Below are 22,050 nucleotides of genomic sequence, written 5' to 3'. Positions count from 1 at the left end.
TGTGCATGAGGTTGGATGTCTAGGTTGGTCTTCAGTATTCACTGGAGCTCCAAAGAAGTAGACTCTAATGCCACTGAAAGAATGAATTTGCCATCGAGAGTAGGGGGAAGAGCAGAAGTGTATGGCCCACTTCAAAAGATCTGGATTAAAGGTGGTCTTCACACGTCAAATTATTTAAGAAAACCCCTCACAGGTGTCCCTGTGTTTTCAGTAAAGGACTGTTGCAGAAGGTAAGGTAGTAATTGAGAAAAGATCTGAGATGCCAGCATGGCATGTGGATTTCACATGCCACATGTGCAAGTGTACACTTGAGTTTCAGTTCATTTCAAGTGTAGTCAAGTTGACAACCAAGAAGAGCCATCGCAGGATGCAAACCAAAGTCATTGTGCATGCATAACAAACTATCAACTAAGCCGTCTCCTCAGCCCCAAGACTCAAGGTCTGAAATATCAGTGCATATTCACTGTAAAGTGGAATTTATATGTGCATCTCATGTACTTACTCATAATATATTACCTCACCCTTTATTTTTTTCTTTCTGCTGCTCTTCCTAACCTCTTCCTCTTTCAGAGTATCCTCACTTGTACTTGTGTCACAACACTCTCTCTGTGTCTCTCTCTCCCTGCCCCACCCTCCCCTCCCCTCCCCCTCCCTGTATTCCTCCCCCTTTCTGCATTTGCTTTCCGAGTTTGGCTAATCTCATATAGCAAGATGACTTCCAGTTCTATTTTCTTGCAAACAACACATTTAATTCCACTTTTATACCTAAATAATGAATAAAACTGCATTTTGTGAGTGATATTTTCTTTATTCACTCATCTATCAGAAGTATTGATAATACTGTCTTTTAACGCTCATGGTTCCTAAAGTTGTGTGCATTGCTTTTTATCCACACGTCTGGACCCTCTTGGGCCTACTGTTTTCTGTTGCGGAAGACAGAGTCTGTGAGCACTGAGTCATTCTCTTTTGTATTTTATTTTTAAACTCAAATTTGACATTTGTGAGAGTATAGATACTTTATACAATTTTGAAATGTATTCCTTTAGGAAAATGTTTTTACAGCTTCATAGTTCAATCAGTAGATGACATACTGGATTTTTGTGGCTTACTTTTCTTTCTAAAATTGTTTAGACAGGCCAATGTAACCTTAAGACCTTCATTTGCCTCTAATAAAAATTAAAGTGTATCAGTTAAATAAATTCACAGTTTTATAGATCATTAATAGTATTTGATAGGCTTTGTTAAAGAATACAAAGCAGCCTACAAGGTGGCTCAGCAGGAAGAGGTGCCTGCCAGCAAGCCTGATCCTCTTTGATCCCTGGGACTCTCAGGGTAGAAGAGAACTTAGTCCTGAAAATTGCCCTCTGACTTTATGTAATTCGCCATAGCATTCATGCGTATAGAGTATATATGCATTCACCACACCCACAATAATCACACACTGTAAGAACACTTATTTAAAAAAGAATGCAAAGAATATTCAGTTAATAAAGCATATTTACCTTTTATGAAACCTCTCTAAAATAGAATTTCTTTGATGAGTGAGTTAGGGATCCACAGAAAGCAGCTTGATTTTGTTTGTTTGTTGGGTTTTAGTTTTCTCTCTGTTTTTTCTTTTCTTCATTATTTGGGAATCCCATATCATGCACCCCAATCACACTAACCTTCCAGCCCTCCCGTGTCTGCTCCCCCAAAATCTCTCAAAAAAAAGAAAGGAACAAAACAAATCGAAAAGCCCCACGTTCACTTTGTGCTGTCTGTATGCTCACTGGAGCATGGTGAAACTTGTAGTTGCCAGCCCCCAAGGGAAGGCGAGTCTCTCTTCATCAGCACCCTCACCAGAAACCACGAGCTATAGAGAGCCTTCAGGTATCCGGTGAGGGACGGGGTCCACTCCCCAGTGCCCACAGACAGCAAATGTGGCTTTGGGCTACAGCCCCACATCCAGGTCTTAAATTTTCACTGATTCAGTCATAGAGTGTTTATTGGCCTATGTACTGAATTTAGAACAGGGGAAGAGGGGGAGGGGACCCAGAAAAGGGGATAACATTTGACATGTAAATAAAGAAAATATCTAATTAAAAGAAAAGAAGTAATGGTCTAAGTTAAAGTATTAATTTTGTTTGAATCCAAATAAAGATTAAGACGGTCTTTATTATATAATAACTTTTCTGATGGTTTGTTCTTAATTTGTGAAAAATATAACAATTTAAGAATAGAAAGGAGTTCATAAATGTAAAGGAACAGCCATGAGGTTATAGACAGCTGATGATGTAGCACACAGTGCAACAGCTGCTGAGCACGGGCACGTGTGAGGCCCTGTTCCCCACATGACAGACATGCTGCCTTTATTATTACAGATATCAGTGATGTAGAAGCCAAGCTTGAAAACTTTTCCTTAAAATTCGAGGTAAAAAATTATATTGAAATTTTAGAAGGAAAAATGTAAAAGATCAAGGTAGAATCAGGACATTAATTCTTTTTTTAGGCATTATACATATGGCAACAGTTGATCAAAGAAACAAACTTTATATGGGCTTCCTGGAGGAAGGCTTCAGGAGGTTGAGAGATTGATCTAGACCAAGTCATGTGCTTGACTTCAAATATGTGCATATTACTATAAAGAAAATTGGTTTTTTTATTAGATATTTTCTTTGTTTACATTTCAAATGTTATCCCCTTTCCTGGTTTCCCCTCCAAAAATCCTCTATCCCATCCTCCCACCCCATGCTCACCAACCCACCCACTCCCACATAAAGCAGAGACACTGAAACTTATAGACGAGAAAGTAAGGAAGAGCCTGGAAGATATGGGCACAGGGGAAAGATTCCTGAACAGAACAGCAGTGGCTTGTGCTGTAAGATCAAAAATGGACAAATGGGACCTCATAAAACTGCAAAGCTTCTGTAAGGCAAAGGACACTGTCAATAAGACCAAAAGGCAACCAACATATTGGGAAAAGATATTTACCAATCCTAAATCTGATAGGGGGCTAATATCCAATATATATAAAGAATTCAAGAAGTTAGACTCCAGAGAACCAAATTAGCCTATTAAAAATGGGGTACAGAGCTAAACAAAGAATTCTCAACTGAGGAATACCGAATGGCTGAGAAGCACCTAAAAAAAATGTTCAACATCCTTAATCATCAGGGAAATGCAAATCAAAACAACCCTGAGATTCCACCTCACACCAGTCAGAATGGCTAAGATCAAAAATTCAGGTGACAGCAGATGCTGGCGAGGATGTGGAGAAAGAGGAACACTCCTCCATTGTTGGTGGGATTGCAGGCTTGTACAACCACTCTGGAAATCAGTCTGGCGGTTCCTCAGAAAATTGGACATAGTACTACCGGAGGATCCAGCATTTGAAATGTATACATATTGAAATGTATACATATTGAAATGGATACAGAAAATGTGGTACATTTACACAATGGAGTACTAATCAGCTATTAAAAAGAATGAATTTATGAAATTCCCAGGGAAATGGATGGACCTGGAGGGAATAAATCAATCAGTAAAATAAATTTTAAGGACTTTTTCTTCCTCTTTAAACTTAAGGAAAAATTCAGAAAAGTAGTCAGATAACATGAAATTAGTATAAAACTCTCACTAGATCTCTAGCAGTCAAGACTGACTTACTTCACATCTCCAGTAATACATTCAACAATATATTCCTTCCTACCTTTTATTTGTGATATTTTCCAAAGTTTAATTTTGTTCCAGTGACACTTTGTTTTAAAACAGAAAAGAATAGGCACGAACTTCTTCTAATAGTGGCTCTTGTATATAGAGACAATGAGAGGACAATGAGGGGTTTGTTTTCTTTTGATATTTGATTTTAACCTTGTTATACCTGATACCGTGAAATTGATTATACCTTTGCTTCCTAGACATTGGAGATGAAAACAAAGACAAAGTGTTAGTGTACGGGAGTTTTTAGTTCAAACAGGGAAAGAGATGGCTAAGGAAATAGTATGCAGCAGGAAAGCTGGAGGAGGGTCCAGGAAAGGCCTGTTGAGGGTGATGAGGAAGTCACATGTAAAGTGGCCCTCCAAAGCTTTTAAAAAGTGTGCTCATCAGATCGTATGTAGAAAAATTTTCTATGGGTGAAAGAGTAGAGCTGGATTGCTGCAACTTTATTTGCAAACTAGGATGGAGAGAAGAAACTGAAACTGTGATGGAAGGTGAGTGTGGTGGGCAGCTTGATGCACTTGCACTTTATCTTAATGGTTTGCAGTATCTAAACCTGACTACCTATCAGTTAGTTACCTGCAGGTCTGTTAAGATACATTGTTTTGCTTGTGCCCTGTGGGCTTCTGATTTCTCATTCTAATAAGATGTCAGAAGCCATGGAAAAATTGTAAGCAGAGAGATACAATTGACTGGACTTGTGTTTTAGAAGATCAATTTTTAGCTTTCTGTTATTTTTTTAGATGTACTATTTTTATTTTAAACGGATGTGTGCCTGCATGTAGGCATATGTCCTTGAGCGGCTGGTACCTGAGGAGGGCTGAGGATACCATGGTTTGGAGTTACAAGCGGTTGTGAGTCCTGTGATGTGGGTGCTGAGAACTGAACTCCCATCCTTGGCAAGAGCAGCATGTGGTTTTTTTGTTTTTGTTTTTTTGTTTGTTTGTTTTTGTTGTTGTTGTTCTTGTTTGTTTGTTTTAGATATTTTCTTTATTTACATTTCAAATGCTATCCAGAAAGTTCCCTATACCCTCCCCCCTCCCTGCTCCCCTACCCACCCACTCCCACTTCTTGGCCCTGGCATTTCCCTGTACTGGGGAATATACAGTTTGCAAGACCTAGGGGCCTCTCTTCCCAATGATGGCCGAATAGGCCATGTTCTGCTACATATCAGCTAGAGACACAAGCTCTGGGGGTACTGGTTAGTTCATATTGTTGTTCCACCTATAGGGTTGCAGACTCTTTCCGCTACTTGGGTACTTTCTCTAGCTACTCCATTGGGGGCCCTGTGTTCCATCCTATAGATGACTGTGAGCATCCACTTCTGTATTTGTCAGGCACTGGTATAGCCTAACACGAGACAGCTATATCAGGATCCTTTTAGCAGAATCTTTCTAGCATATGCAATAGTGTCTGGGTTTGGTGGCTGATTATGGGATGGAGCCCTGGGTGAGGTAGTCTCTGGATGGTCCATCCTTTCGTCTTAGTGCCAAACTTTGTCTCTGTAACTCCTTCCATGGGTATTTATTCCCTATTCTAAGGAGGAATGAAGTTTCCACACATTGGTCTTCCTTCTTGATTTTCTTGTGTTCTACAAATTGTATCTTGGGTATTCTAAGTTTCTGGGCTAATATCAGTGAGTGCATATCAAGTGACTTCTTTTGTGATTAGGTTACCTCACTAAGGATGATATCCTCCAGATACATCCATTTGCCCAAGAATTTCATAAATCCATTGTTTTTAATAGCTGAGTAGTACTCCATTGTGTAAATGTACCACATTTTCTGTATCCATTCCTCTGTTGAGGGACATCTGGGTTCTTTCCAGCTTCTGGCTATTATAAATAAGGCTGCTATGAACATAGTGGAGCATGTGTCCTTATTACCAGTTGGAACAACTTCTGGGTATATGCTCAGGAGAGGTATTGCTGGATCTTCCAATAGTAGTATCTCTAATTTTCTGAGGAACCGCCAGACTGACTTCCAGAGTGGTTGTGCAAGCTTGTAATCCCACCAGCAATGGAGGAGTGTTCCTGTTTCTCCACATCCTTGCCAGCATCTGCTGTCACCTGAATTTTTGATCTTAGCCATTCTGACTGGTGTGAAGTGGAATCTCAGAGTTGTTTTGATTTACATTTCCCTGATGATTAAGGATGTTGAACATTTTTTCAAGTGCTTCTCAGCCCTTTGGTATTCCTCAGTTGAGAAATCTTTGTTTAGCTCTGTACCCTATTTTTTAATGGGGTTATTTGAATTTCTGGAGTCCAGCTTCTTGAGCTCTTTGTAAAAATTGGGTATTAGTCACCAATCAAATTTAGGATTATTAAAAATCCTTTCCCAGTGTAATGGTGGCCTTTTTGTCTTTTTGCCTTAGAGATGCTTTGCAATTTTATGAGGTCCCATTTGTAGATTCTCGATCTTACAGCACAAGCCATTGCTGTTCTGTTTAGGAATTTTCCCCCTGTGCTCATATCTTCGAGGCTTTTCCCCACTTTCTCCTCTATGAATTTCAGTGTCTCTGGTTTTATGTGGAGTTCTTTGATTCAGTTAGACTTGAGCTTTGTACAAGGAGATAAGAATGTATCAATTCACATTCTTCTACAAGAAAACTGCCAGTTGTGCCAGTACCATTTGTTAAAAATGCTGTCTTTTTTCCTCTGGATGGCTTTAGCTCCCTTGTCAAAGATCAAGTGACCATAGGTGTGTGGATTCATTTCTGGATCTTCAATTCTATTCTATTGATCTACCTGTCTGTCGCTGTGCCAATACCATGCCGTTTTTATCACAATTGCTCTGTAGTACAGCTTAATGTCAGGCATAGTGATTCCACCAGAGGTTCTTTTATTGTTGAGAATAGGTTTTGCTATCCTAGGTTTTTTACTATTCCATATGAATTTGCAAATTGCCCTTTCTAACTCAGTAAAGAATTGAGTTGGAATTTTGATGGGGATTGCATTGAGTCTGTAGATTGCTTTCAGCAAGATAGCTATTTTTACTTATTAATCCTGCTAGTCCATGAGCATGGGAGATCTTTCCATCTTCTGAGTTCTTATTCAATTTCTTTCTTCAGAGACTTGAAGTTCTTATCATACAGAACTTTCACTTCCTTGGTTCGAGTCACATCAAGGTATTTTATATTATTTGTGACTATTGTGAAGGGTGTTATTTCCCTAATTTCTTTCTCAGCCCGTTTATGCTTTGTGTAGAGAAAGGCCATTGATTTGTTTGAGTTAATTTTATGTCCAGCTACTACAATGAAGCTGTTTATCATGTTTAGGAGTTCTCTGGTAGAATTTTTGGGGTCACGTGTATATATACTATCATATCATCCACAAATAGAGATATTTTTAATTCTTCCTTTCCAATTTGTATCCCCTTGATTTCCTTTTGTTGTCTAATTGCTCTGGCTAGGACTTCAAGTTCTATATTGAATAGGTAGGGAGAAAGTGGGTAGCCCTGTCTAGTCCCTAATTTTAGTGGGATTGCTTCAAGTTTTCTCCATTTAGTTTGATGTTGGCTACTGATGTGCTGTATATTGCCTTTATTATGTTTAGGTATGCACCTTGAACTCCTGATTTTTCCATGACTTTCCTCATGAAGGGGTGTTGGATTTTGTCAAATGCTTTCTCAGCATCTAATGAGATGATCATGTGGTTTTGTCTTTGAGTTTGTTTATATAGTGAATTGTGTTGGTGGATTTCCATATATTAAACCATCCCTGCATCCCTGGTCATGATGGATGATTGTTTTGATGTGTTCTTGGATTCAGATTGTGAGGATTTTATTGAGTATTTTCGCATCGATATTCATAAGGGAAATCGGTCTGAAGTTCTCTTTCTTTGTTGGATCTTTGTGTGGTTTAGGTATCAGAGTAATTGTGGCTTCATAGAATGAATTGTATAGAGTACCTTCTGTTTCTATTTTGTGGAATAGTTTGAGGAGAGTTAGAATTATGTCTTCGTTGAAGGTCTGATAGAACTCTGCACTAAACCCATCTTGTCCTCTGCTTTTTTGGGGGGAGGGGGGATTGGGAGACCATTGATGACTGCTTCTATTTCTTTAGGGGAAATGGGACTGTTTAGAATGTTAATCTGATCCCGATTTAACTTTGGAACCTGGTATCTGTCTAAGAAGTTGTCCATTTCATCCAGGTTTTCCAGTTTTGTTGAGTATAGCCTTTTGTAGTAGGATCTGGTCATTTTTTTGATTTCCTCGGGTTCTGTTGTTATGTCCCTTTTTTCATTTCTGATTTTGTTAATTAGAATACTGTCCCTACCCCCTCTAGTTAATCTGGCTAAGGTTTTATCTATCTTGTTGATTTCCTAAAAGAACCAGCTCCTGGTTTGGTTGATTCTTTGAATAGTTCATTTTGTTTCAACTTGGGTGATTTCAGCCCTGAGTTTGATTATTTCCTGCCGTCTATTCCTCTTAGGTGAATATGCTTCCTTTAGTTCTAGAGCTTCTAGGTGTGCTGTCAGGCTGCTAGTGTATGCTCTCTCTAGTTTCTTTTTGGAGGCACTCATGGCTATGAGTTTTCTTCTTAGGACTGTGTTCATTGTGTCCCATAAGTTTGGGTATGTTGTGGCTTCATTTTCATTAAACTTTAATTTCTTTATTTCATCCTTGACCAAGGTATCATTGAGTAGAGTGTTGTTCAGTTTACACGTGAATGTTGGCTTTCTATTATTTATGCTGTTATTGAAGATCAGCCTTAGTTCGTGGTGATCTGATAGGATGCATAGGATAATTTCAATACTTTTGTATCTGTTCAGGCCTGTTTTGTGACCAATTATATGGTCAATTTTGGAGGAGGTACCATGTGGTGCCGAGAAGAAGGTATGTCCTTTTGTTTTAGGATAAAATGTTCTGTAGATATCTATTAATTTCATTTGTTTCATAACTTCTGTTAGTGTCCATTTGTCTCTGTTTAGTTTCTGTTTCCAGGATCTGTCCATTGGTGAGAGTGGGGTGTTGAAGTCTCCCACTATTATTGTGTGAGGTGCAATGTGTCCTTTGAGCTTTTCTAAAGTTTCTTTAATGAATGGGGCTGCCCTCGCATTTGGAACATAGATATTCAGAATTGAGAGTTCCTCTTGGAGGATTTCACCTTTGATGAGTATGAAGTGCCTCCTTGTCTTTTTTGATAACTTTGGGTTGGAAGTCAATTTTATTCGATATTAGAATGGCTAATCCAGCTTGTTTCTTCGGACCATTTGCTTTGAAAATTGTTTTCCAGCCTTTTACTGTAAGGTAGTATCTGTCTTTGTCCCTGAGGTGGGTTTCCTGTAAGCAGCAAAATGTCGGGTCCTGTTTGTGTAGCTGGTCTATTAGTCTATGTCTTTTTATTGGGGAATTGAGTCCATTGATGTTAAGAGAAGTTAAAGTAAAGTAATTGTTGCTTCCTGTTATTTTTATTGTTCAAGTTGCGATTCTGTTCTCGTGGCTGTCTTCTTTTATGTTTGTTCATGGACTACTTTCTTGCTTTTTCTAGGGTGTAGTTTCTGTCCTTTTGTTGGTGTTTTCCCTTTATTATCCTTTGAAGGGCTGGATTCATAAAAAGATATTTGTGAATTTGGTTTTATCATGGAATACTTTTTTTTCTCCATCTATGATAATTTTGAGTTTGGCTGGGTATAGTAGCCTGGACTGGCATTTGTGTTCTCTTAGGGTCTCTATAACATCTGTCTAGGATCTTCTGGCTTTCATAATCTCTGGTGAGAAGTCTGGTGAAATTCTAATAGGTCTGCCTTTATATGTTACTTGACCTTTTTCCCTTACTGCTTTTAATATTCTCTCTTTATTTAGTGCATTTGTTTTTCTGATTATTACTTGTCAGGAGGAATTTCTTTTTTGACCCAGTTTATTTGGAGTTCTGTAGGCTTCTTGTATGTTCATGGGCATCTCTTTCTTTAGGTTTGGGAAGTTTTCTTCTATAATTTTGTTGAAGATATTTCTGGCCCTTTAAGTTGAATATCTTTATTCTCATCTACTCCTATCATCTGTAGGTTTGGTCTTCTCATTGTGTCCTGGATTTCCTGGATGTTTTGAGTTAGGCTCTTTTTGCATTTTGCATTTTCCTTGATTGTTGTGCCGATGTTCTCTATGGAATCTTCTGCACCTGATATTCTCTCTTCCATCTCTTGTATTCTGATGTTCGCATCCATGGCTCCTGATTTCTTTTCTAGGGTTTCTATCTCCATAGTTGTCTCCCTTTGTGTTTTCTTTATTATTTCTACTTCAATTTTTAGGTCTTGGATGGTTTTGTTCAATTCCATCACCTGTTTGGTTATGTTTTCCTGTAATTCTTTAAGGGATTTTTGTGTTTCCTCTTTAACGACTTCTACATGTTTAGCAGTGTTTTCCTGTAATTCTTTAAGGACTTCTACGTGTTTAGCAGTGTTCTCCTCTATTTCTTTAAGTGAGTTATTAATGTCCTTCTTAAAGTCCTCTACCAGCATCATGAGATATAATTTTAAAACCTAATCTTGATTTTCGGGTGTGTTGGAGTATCCAGGACTGGCTGAGGTGGGAGTGCTGGGTTCTGATGATGGTGAGTGGTCTTGGTTTCTGTTAGTAAGATTCTTACTTTTGCCTTTCACCATCCTGTAATCTCTGACATTAGTTGTTATAGTTGTCTCTGGCTGGAGCTTGTTCCTCCTGTGATTCTGTTAGCCTCTGTCAGCACTCCTGTGAGTCCAGCTCTCTCCTGAGTCTCAGTGGTCAAAGTACTCTCTGCAGGCAAGCTCTCCTCTTGCAGGGAAGGTGCACAGATATCTGGTGTTCAGACCTGCCTCCTGGCTGAAGATGAAGGCCGGAAACAAGGCCTGTCCCAGAAGATGTGTTGTCTCTGCAGTCTGCATGTTCACCTGCACAGACTGGTCTCCAAGGGACCTGGGACACAAGATGGCTCCCTCACCTGTTCTCAGCATGTGCTTTTAACAACTGAGCTCACTTCTCTACCCTTTTCAGGTTATTTTGACCATGACTCTCAATAAAAAGACATTGTCAGGCCCCATGGCATAGCCCTGTCGTCTCAGCTACTTTGTTTGTTTGTTTGTTTGTTTGGTTCGTTGGTTGATTGTTTTTTTCGTTACAAGGTTTCTCAGTGTAGCCCTGGCTATCCTGGAACTCACTCTGTAGAGCAGGCTGGCCTCAAACTCAGACATCTGCCTGCCTCTGCCTCCCGAGTGCTGGGACTAAAGGCGCGTGCTACTACTCTCCTGGTCTCAGCTACTTGGGAGGCTGAGGCTGGAGGATAAGTAGAAGTCCAGACTGAGCAGTGAATTCTAGGCTAGACTGAGAGGCTTAGAGAAAGGGTCTCAAAATGGAAAGTAAAAAGAGGGTGGGGAGGAAGCAGTGGCAGAACAGTGTCCTGTTTAGCAGGTGAGCCTGAGGCCTCACCATGCACCAGTGCCGTGGTTCATCTGCTTTAAGTGTATGAGATCTAGACCCTCCGGGGGGACGGGTCTCTGGGCAGGTTTATAGGGGACTGTCTTTTAAAAATGATTACTTTTTTGGTGGGGGGAGCACTAGGTAGATTTGACTGGTTTGTAACTCACTATGTAGATCAGGTTGGCCTCATACTCACAGGTAAGTCTTCCTTTCTTCTTAAACTTGTGATGTGTGTGTGTTAGGAATGGAACTCTGATCCTTGTCTTGCTGGCCCCATGGGGATTGTCTTGATTAGGGTTATTGAGCTGGGAAGACCCATCAACAGTTGGTGGAACCATTGCCTGGGCTGCAATCTTAGACTGTATAAAAAGCCCCCCCCCCCAAAAAAAAAAAGCTGAGCACCACCGCTGCCTCTTCCTCTGCTTCTAGAAGCTTCTGCTGCTAGGCATTATCTCTGCTGACTGGCTGTACTGAGGAGCTGTGAGCTAAAGTAAACCCACCTCTCCAAATAACATGGAACAAAAAGAGGACAGACATAATTTTGAAGAAAAAGAGCCCCAAATTCTAAGGTGTGACTGTAATAGCAAATTGAAGAAAGTATTTCAAACTCTGGCTTGCTTATTAGCAGTTAGGCATGGCTACATATAATGTCTCCAATAACAGCAGCTATTTGATAGCCTTATCCTAGGGAGTGGATCAGGCAGGATGCTGTATTATTTATTTTAAAGTATATATGCCATTGCTTATATTCAAAAGTAAGCTCCTATCAATCTAGCCATGAATTTTAATAGAATTATTTAGTTCTCAGTAGTGCTGCTCTGCTTGAATTGTGGTTAATATCATTTGATAATATTTTGTCCTGAGCATTATTCCTAACCATGACTCTGAAGTTGTACTTTGTAAGTGTAATATGCAGAAAAGCAATCTTGGAAGGATAGGGAATAAAGTAAAAGTTAGTATGGAGAGTTCCTCCCTCCTCCCTTCATGCATTCTCTCCTAGCAGAGCGGCACAGCTTGTCTGTGGGGAAGAAAGCCTTCCTGGAACCATCATTCAGTGTAATGCTGTTGAGAGTATTATAGCCACTTGATGGCACCCTTTGATTTGGTACCAACCTCATTAGCAGTAGCTCAGTTCAGGGGAGTATTTGCAATGAAATAACACATAAGAGCTAAAGAGACTGCAAGGTATCTGGTTAATGTAGAGATGAAATGAAGGCAACAGCAAGGCTAAGCTTCTCTGACCCTTCATGAGAGAATAGATGAAAAAAGGAAGAATAAGCTATTGTGCCAAAGGGAGATGATGAAATTCAAGATTCACACATATAATCTTGGGCTCAGCCTCTGAAATGTTAATCCCTAGGTAGAATTATTTGAGCTATAGATTGCAATTTATCATCAAAATGGCACTGTGTCAAACAATGCTTTTTTATATGTGTGATATTTAGACCCATCTAATTTTAATATAGAATGATTCACAGAGCACTGGTAATATTTAAGTAGCAACTCCTTAGGGTTGTGATGGGGATACAGTGTGGTAGTTTCTTTATATCAGAATGCCATTGTGTTTCAGAAGGAGGGCTTGGAGGAGACGTGTGCTTTTCTTTTAGAGGTGGTTTTGTTTTGGTGCCAAGAGAAAAGGATTATTAAGGAATGCCTACTGTTCAGTGGCTTAGAATTGCTGTCGTTCATCTGCACACTAAGGGTGTTTTTATAGCTATAGAACAATTGAGTTCTGATGCTGCTGAAAATACCGGGGTTGGTTTTTAAGAATGCCTCTGCACTTTCCTAATACTATATCTAATATTGGTAGGAGTCTTACTCAAACCGTTCGGTGTGCCCAGTAGAGAGTGTTGTTGTAAGCAGTTCCTGTTTGTGATGCTTAATTCTTTAAAATCAAACTTTCCCAATTTAGAAACCTGAACTGAGTGAAGTGGGAGGGTGCTGCACATATCCTATTGATTGGCCGCTCAGCCTTGATGATGCTGTAGAGAACTCTGCTTGGAGGACCAAGCTGCTTAGAGGACCAAGCTGCTGCGTATCCCAGTGAACACTCTTTTCAAATTTAACCTGCTTACTCAGCAGAGACTGCTTTCCCCTTCCTTTAATGAGGAAAAACAGCTATTCTTGTTTTACTCCTCAGAAATGATTTTATTACTTTTGCATGCTATGCACTTACTTTTGTTGTACCAACAGCCTTGACTTCTAAATGAAACCTATAGTTTAATCTATATGTGATGTAATGATCATGCCATTCCAGTGCCTCCATTACTCACAGCAGGTACTGCAGGCTTGCTGTGGCCCTCTGGGGATATTAGGTATAGTCGCCCTCTGGGAATATTAGGTATAATACAGTTCTGTAAGATACTGCTTGCTGAAGAACGAAGACCAAAATGTGGACACTTTGCCCCTTCTTAGAATTGGGAACAAAACACCCATGGAAGGAGTTACAGAGAAAAAGATTGGAGCTGAGATGAAAGGATGGGCCATCAAGAGACTACCCCACCCGGGGATCCATCCCATAATCAGCCTCCAAACGCTGACACCATTGCATACACTAGCAAGATTTTGCTGAAAGGACCCTGATATAGCTGTCTCTTGTGAGGCTATGCCGGGGCCTAGCAAACACAGAAGTGGATGCTCATAGTCAGCTTTTGGATGGATCACAGGCCCCAAATGGAGGAGCTAGAGAAAGTACCCAAGGAGCTAAAGGGATCTGCAACCCTATAGGTGGAACAACAATATAAACTAACTAGTACCTCCCAGAGCTCATGTTTCTAGCTGCATATGTTTCAGAAGATGGCCTAGTCGGCCATCAGTGGAAAGAGAGGCCCATCGGTCTTGCAAACTTTATATGCCCCAGTACAGGGGAACGCCAGGGCCAAGAAGTGGGAGTGAGTGGGTAGGGGAGTGGTGGTGGGAGGGTATGGGGGGGCTTTCAGGATAGCATTGGAAATGTAAATGAAGAAAATACCTAATAAAAAAAACTAAAATAAGTTAATAAATTAAAAATTTAGAAACACACACACACAAAAGATACTGCTTGCTTATACATGGGTAAGTCTGTCTTGCTGTATTTTGGCTATGATGGGAAAAATATTTGATTTTTAACAGTGGTGAGGAGAAAGTAGAAGGATCTATTATGAAAAAATATCTGTTCTGTGAAAATGGCTTGAGTTTTCCAGCTACATGAATTTATTCCCTCCTTCCTTTTTCCTGCCTCTTCCTTCTCTCCCTCCCTCCCATTCTTTCTATTTAGTTTCTCAGTCTTGGGTAGCAAACCCAGCTCTATACATGTAGGTGAGCCTCAACCACTGAGCTATATCTCCAGCAACTATCTTCTTTTACTGAACATAAAGAGTTAAGCCTAAGACCCTAAGTTATCTACAGAAACTAACATTTATGAACGCTTGAGGAACTTAACTATCTGTCCTTTAACATCAAATTATTACAAAGAGACAGCACAGGATAATCCTTTGCTCCCATTACAAAAGTGCTCTAGGAGACTGAGTAGCCATCCATTACAAATTACCTGTGTCAGTAAAGGTTTCAGAACATACATCGGAGAAACAATATAAGTGTGTGTGTGTGTGTGTGTGTGTGCTGTGTATGGTGTGTGAAGTTTGTATATGTATGCAGTGTGTATATGTGATATATATAGGTGTGTGTGGTGTGCATGTATGATATGTGTGTGGTGTATATAGGTGTGTGATATGTATATGTTCAAGTGTGATGTGGTGTGTATATCTGTGCACATGTATGTGTATATGTGTGTGTGATATATATGATGTGTATGTTTGTGTGATATGTATGTGTTTAAGTGTGGTGTATGTGTGTGTGTATGCATGTGTGTTGAGAAAGATGTCAAGTCTTATGATACTCATGTTTAGATTAGAAAACTGCTTCAACAGTTTCTGCAATTACATTTGATGTTTTAATTTAAATACTACTATGAAAGATGGTAGTTCTAGGTTCTGTTTTTAAATGTGACTTTCTTGACCATGAACACTCCTCCCACTCAAAAGGCTGCTCTGCTTTCTTTTTCTCAGGGCTAAGTCTTGTAAAGGACAGGCATTGTCTCAGATGTATGCTACTTTCTGGTGTTCACAGGTGTAACCCTGGGCTTTACTCTTAACTCGGCATGATCATTTTAGAAGATAGCTGCCAAATTCAAGACTGCTGTAACCTTTTAAGCATGGCTCCTGATTCCACACAGAGTGCCAATGCACACATCTTCAACCCACTGCACCGAGAGTCTCATAGCCAATGCCAAACTCAGTGCTCCAGCCAGGTGCCTTTCAGCATACACAAAACTGGTCAGTGTCCAACTCTATCCAGCCACCCACACTAAATCTGAAACCTCGTGATGCTGCCATAGGTGCCTGCAGGGTAGCACTCCTGCAAATTTTAAGAAACGCAAGATTGTTACAGCTACTAGGGAAAAAAAAATTCCTCTTCGTTGCCAGGTACCTAAAGCTTATTTGTTTTCCTAGTACCTTCTTCATGTGCTGTGTGATGTCAGTGAACACAGTGGCTTGGGAAAGGTATTCCATACTGCTCTGTCTTCTGGCACCTTCACCACCTTCATAGAACTCAAGTGGCCAGGCTGGGGAACGGGCCCAGGTGACTCTCTCCATTTTTCCTGTAGCAACAGAGTGTTTCATTGACGGCTGACCTTTCCCCCTGCAGTGTCTTGGGTCACTGAATTAACTAAGTGAGGAAAGCCTCTTGGCTTGATCTCTATTGGTAGTGTATCAGCCACAATCAACCAGTCAACAACAAACAAGCAGAATGCTTTATCAGCCTGCTAAAAATGCCAATGTGGAGTTCAGGGAGAGTTTGTAGCACAAAGGTTTTTTGTTTGTTTTGCTTTTAAAATAATGTGTGGGTTGTTGGATACTGGTTGAAAAAAGCATACTTTGAAAGAACGTTGGATTCCAGTATCATCTTAGCAAATTGGTTTTTCCTTACACGTTTTTCTTTGCATTTTTCTTTACATTTTTGTGTTTGTACGTGTGTGTATGTGCATTGTTGTCTTGATGCGTGTGTGGATGTCAGATGAAAAACTTGAGGACGTCAGTTCTCTTTCCTCCACCTCAGTGCCGAGGATCCAACCTGCACTGTCGGGCTGTGACACTGAGCTCTTCCTCCTCCTCCCTTTAAAACTGGCATGTGCTTGTTAGCAAGCTTTAACAGTAAAACGCAGAGCTCATAATTTTATAATAGAATGTTAGTCTACCCAAGTATTAAGCTTAATTAAAAGAACTAATTATCCTTCCTTTGCACACACTTGTGTTAGGCTGTGGCTTTAGTGATCACACACTTCACTTGCTGGGGTTTCTACATGGACCGTAGAATTCTATTTCAGAAGCCAGGTCAGAACCTTTCACTTTAGTTCTTGTTTCTTCTCTCGGCTTCACTTTTACAGGTACATTACATAGGTCTGAATTAGGTAGAAATCAGCACCCTGTTCTGTAGATGTTACGGTCTATGCCATCATTAGGTGAGCACAGTTTAATAAATGCCTTCCATGTTTTATCTGAACACATTGCTTTAAGACAGTAATACACCGTAAAATAATGCTGTGACGACACTATTGTTTCCTGTAAGTTATAACTCACTATTGCGCTGGGCTATAGTTTTAGAACCTAGTTCCCTTGTGTAGACATGGGTTTCTAGATAAGAATAATCAGAAATTTGAGCTTAAATGAGGCTGAGAAATCATGGAGTTCTCCCTGGGTTTGCTGATAAAGAAGCTAAGGTGCTATGATCTAAACACCAGCCCAGCTATCTAAGGTGCTATTATGATATCACCCATTTCTTTGTTGCTACTCTGAGGTTCACCCACCAGTTTCAAGTATTCATATATATTTGATAATATGATTATAGATATTTGCTTTTATATCTCTTTAAATAGAACATAATTCAACTAATTTGGAAAACTGGAAGTTGATATTTTGTTAGAGGAAAAAGGTATTTTATAGCCAAAGCTCAATTTTTCTGAGGTAGGTTGATGATAGTATTTTTAACAAAATAATCACAAGACTTAATTAAGCATGGAGTGAAAAGACCTGATTGTCTACTTGAGCCCAGTGTACATGACCACCTGTGTAATTTTAGCCACACACTAACATTAGAACTTCGCTTATTATAAGTTATGCTAATATTTTTTGAATCATGTTACAATTTAGTTTCATTTTAAAAATTTAAAATTATAAGATTGAATATTTTAATTTTATAATTGTGTGAAAACATTTAACAAGTAGCCTATGAAGTCAAAGTTGTTAGTTTTAATTAAAATTTCTAAGGATAAATTTTTAATAACTAAAATATATAGGTTTATGTTTATAATATATTAAAGTCATGAAATATATAAGTATTTAGGATTTTTAAACAATATTTTGATGCTTGCTTAAATATATAAATTAAAAACTGCTTTAAAATAAGGTCATCTTAATGCTAAATTGTAAACTTGTCTCAGTATTCACAAAAGAATACTCAGTAACTGTGGCTGTTCTCTGTACAGTGCTAACCGGTTAAAATCTGCTCTGGAAGCGGTTAGCGTCTGGCTCTGTGACTGTCAGCCTGTGCTGTGCTAGCTGTCTTACTGCAGTCCGTCTACAGCAGTGGGCACTTGGTCACATGTACGTTACATTGGGCTGAGGCTGACTTACACACGGTTTTGGTGTTCTGCATCTACTTTTAAAGTAGATGCCATTTGGTACCATCATGTAAGTCCTGCGTGCACTGCTGACTGAGGCAGCTTCGATATAGGGCACACATTTCCAGTTCTGTGACTTACAGAATGATCGTACCTTAACACGAGATTTGTCCCTGAGAAATCAGAAGCATCTTAGAGCCAAGATCAGTCAGGGGTTTCTATATTCTTCTCATGTATTTGCTCATTTTAAGTGACATAGCTCTTATATATAATTTGTGCACTTCAAATAAAGCTTTTAAAACAGTAGATGCTCAGCATGTCTAAAAAAATGAACTTGTCATATACACACACACATATATATGTATATATACATATATATATATATATATATATATATATACACACACACACACATATATACACACACACATATATATATCCGTATATATATAACATTTGGATTTTTTCTTTAATTTGACTTTACTTTTCCATGTGAAAGTTTTGTATCTTCCTGCTAATTTAAAGCAGCTATGTATTAAAAAGTATTTTTGTCAATTTACAAACTGCAGCTAAACCACTATGCATTGTAAATATCCACTAAGTATACAGTTTCATTCTTAGTAAATTCGGAGTGACATGCTTAAGCTTTACTGCCTACAGCCTTCTTAGTTTCTGTACCCCAGTAAGATGTGTGGTGTGACAGTCTGTGACTCAGATCTGCAAAGGAACAATGTACAAGCAAAATTTATAACCCTTTGTCATACGACCAACTTAGTGGCTGGAAATAATCAAAAGGAAAATTATTCTTGTGTTAACAGAATGACTTGTTTTGCTTTAGAATTGTTCTTTGTTTGAACATGTCTTGGTATGAGTGTTAGGTTGCTGCTCATATTTAGAAACATTTATAGTTAGCATTATTTACCTTATTTTAAATGTGCATCATGTTTGTCCTTTTCAGACTTTTTGCATAAGTGTTTATAGAACTGATGTTTTCTCCTATGTATAAAGATGTTTGCTAACTCCAACTTTTCCTAGTGGTTGGGTTCTTCGCAGGCACCAGTGAGCTCTTTCACAAGTGTGAGCCATGAGAGGGCTCTGTTTCTGCAGCAGTGACTCTGGGTTAGAATCCATGCCACTGATAGCTTGACTCAGTGAAAGGCTAGAGGGCTTCAGATTATTAGACAAAACCAGTCCTTCAGCAGGGCTTCTACAGTGGCCTTGTTCATTCAAGGACGGTTCTTGTGGCAAGGTTCAGAGTTGAGTTTAGAGGCAGGTTTCAATGCAGACATGTCAACAAGTAGGTCGTATAAAATGAAAGTGATGACTGGGGGTGACAAAATGAAATCAAGTTAACTGGAACCACCTGAAATCGTCAGTTTAATTTGGTAGGGGATGGGAAGAAGGATTCTGAACAAGCAGCGATACTTTGTAAATAATGACTCTGCGTTACATATGAGCCACTAACAAAAGGGAGGCACAAAAGACTCGATTGCCTTGTTTGTTTTTTTATTTTGCATTGGGAGGAAAAAGTAGGAGAGGGGTATAATTTAGGTCTGATAGAAAGAAATGGGAGCTGCCAAACGTGCTAGGAAGGAGGGGAAATGAGTGGGTAAAGAATCTGCACTGGTTACAGGGAATGCCTGTGAGCTTAGCACAGTGTCTGAAGTCTTGCTTACTTTAAAATTTTATACAAGTTCATTCGCCCTCAGTATTTCTTATTCTTGCTCCACACCCAGGCTCCATCCTTCATCTTTATTCTCTTTGTAAGTTGCTTTCATTAGCGACTGAGGGGTAAAATGGAGATCAGAGAACTGACTTGAGACCCGAGCTGTCTTCTCTGCTCTGTAGTTGGTGCTTCCTAGATTATTTACAGCATTTCTCCCCTACACATCCTTGTTTGTCTCTGTGTTGGTGGACCTGATGACTGAAAACCTCAAGTCAGTCAGAGGGTAGCTTCAATCAGATTATTGGTTTTGACTGATTTTAACTTTTAAATCAAGCAGGAATTGCAAGAATCTAAATTGCCTTAACTACTATTTCTTGATGGACAGGCAAAGTAATTTAATTTATAAAATGACTTTATAACAAGCATGAAAGGATAGATAGCACTGGCATTTCTTTGTGACTGAGGTATAGTAGCACACATCCAGGAGGGTGCTGATTTATAAATGTGTATTCTCAGTGTCTGGTGCAGTCTGGGGTTTAGATACCCTGAGCTTGGGAGAGCTCTTCTTGTAATATGATTACTTTTTATACTATAGGATTTTATTTTTAATGTCTTTGTGTATTTAATTATTTTAAAATTATGATTACTTTTGCTGTATTTAATATGAAGTTTTTTTTTAACGCTCTTTTTCATCCTACCAAAATTTAGCTTGCCATCCCATCAAAATAGATAAATCCAAAAAGCCCATTTTGGATAAGTATAATATTTTCAAAGTTTCTAAGTTGAATAAACTCTTTACTTTCCACTGAAACTTTTTTTTATTGTTTTGAGCCTAAACATGAACAAATTCTTTTTTAAACATATGTGTATTTAAATAAGCAACACTTCATATCTTTTCTTCATAAAGTGAAATATTTCCTTAATGCTAACACAACCCTAGTCACTTCTCTGCCAAAGCAAACAGAAGAATGAACGCTTTATTAATCATCCGTAACTAACGTGGGTACACAGAGAAGAAAATCAAATCTGTTTTTGACAAGAACCTTTTGATGGAATTAGAAAGAGAGAGAGAGAGAGAGGGAGAGAGAGAGAGAGAGAGCGCAAGAGAGCACCGTTCTTTCTCTTCTCCTGAAGAGAGACTTCACCTCCCCGTGGGTCTCTTGTCATTTGTGAACATAAAGGAAGGTTAGGTCTTTATTTTCACTGCTGCACACAAATGGCAACAAGTCAAAACTTGGAAGAACTTTAAATAAAAGTGGCATTCTCCTGCCTCCTCCCTTCCTTCCAGCTCCAGCTCCACATCATAGAGGTGTAGCTTTTCATCCCAGTTCCAGTTCTCTTCTCCTCCGTTGTAGCTCTGAAGGACGCCTATTTAGTGAGTTGGTAACCTCACATAACAGTTACTGCATTTCTGGTTCAGGTTTCACATGCCTGCCTGGAAGCATTTCAAAAATAAAAATAGGTCACAAGGAGGTGTTCTCTGATGATTTCTTCACCCCACCGTCTTCCTTCCTCCGACTCCTCCAGGGTTCAACACTGGTTGCCACCAGGCTCACTGCTGCTCCAAGCTCAGCCTCTCCTATGATCCCGCACTCACTCTCCACACCCACTCTCCGACTTCTCCACAGTCCTCATACTCAAATCTACTTTATATGTATATTTTGAGGCTTCTTTGTTATTAGAGTTTGTATTAATATAGAGTCAGCCTAGGCAAACATTATATTTTCTTCTTAAAGATGTAGAAAATTCACAGAAAAATAAAAATATGCGTTGGCCGGATATTCTGGCACATACTGATAGCCCTAGCTCCTGGGAGGGCCGGGGCTAGGTTTGTGACTTTGAAACCAGCCTGGACTATCTAAGGGCCCTGTGAGAAGACAAACATCAAGAAAAACAAATCTTTATAGGCTCAAGTAATTCCTTCTGGTTTTCCCTTGTTTGGTTTTTCTACTGTGGGTCAGTGGTCTTTGATAAAAACTAGGCTTCCTACCCTTCTTTTATGGGTAGGAATAAGAATTTTGACTTTAAAAAGCTGAAAGAATAGGCAAATAGAGCAGTCTTGATTTTCTGTGCAAACAAATTTACCCTTTCTTTAAAAGACTATTAAAAGCAACGTAACAGAGATGAGTTGTGTTACAGTTGTCTTCTCTGCCCTTCTGCCCCTTCTTGGCTCCTCTGGGCCTGCCCCCTCTGTTCTCGCCATACCGCTTCAAGACAACCCATCCCTCCAGCCATCTTTTCCTAGGAGATAATCTCAATTTAAAATGGTAATCAGGATAAAAATGGAACTCGGCATTTAATTTTAGAATGAACCGTTTACTAGAATATATCAATTACTTCAGAGATTCCTGTACTGATTTTAGTCCATTTTAAACAGCTTGTTTGGGGCCCTGCCTGGAAATAATCATGAAACTGTGTGACTGTCTAAACCTAAGTCTGTCTTCTCAGCATTTTATGAATTAGGTTTGTTAACTTCTGTCACTCTGGAAAGTCGTGTATCTGTAGTTAGGTTGGAATGCCCAATTACACAGCAGGCATATTAGACTGTGGGTCATAAAAATCTGTAACTAGGAGGTATTCCAAGACTGTCGAAAGGCTTGGCCTTCTGAGGCTGCCCAACTGTGCCCTGATGAACTGAC

The 22,050-nt window shown here is 39.3% G+C and overlaps 1 protein-coding gene across 28 annotated transcripts in view; it reads left to right on the top strand.

Moving 5' to 3' along the window:
* Positions 1-22,050, top strand: part of Ehbp1 (EH domain binding protein 1) — a 281,259-nt gene that overhangs the window by 68,089 nt on the left and 191,120 nt on the right. The gene's annotated exons all lie outside the window — the stretch shown is intronic.

Source organism: Mus musculus, chromosome 11 (assembly GCF_000001635.26).
Source record: "Mus musculus strain C57BL/6J chromosome 11, GRCm38.p6 C57BL/6J".
Classification (NCBI taxonomy): domain Eukaryota; kingdom Metazoa; phylum Chordata; class Mammalia; order Rodentia; family Muridae; genus Mus; species Mus musculus.
The sequence above is the reverse complement of the archived record's forward strand: the minus strand, read 5'-3'. Positions and strand labels throughout refer to the sequence as shown.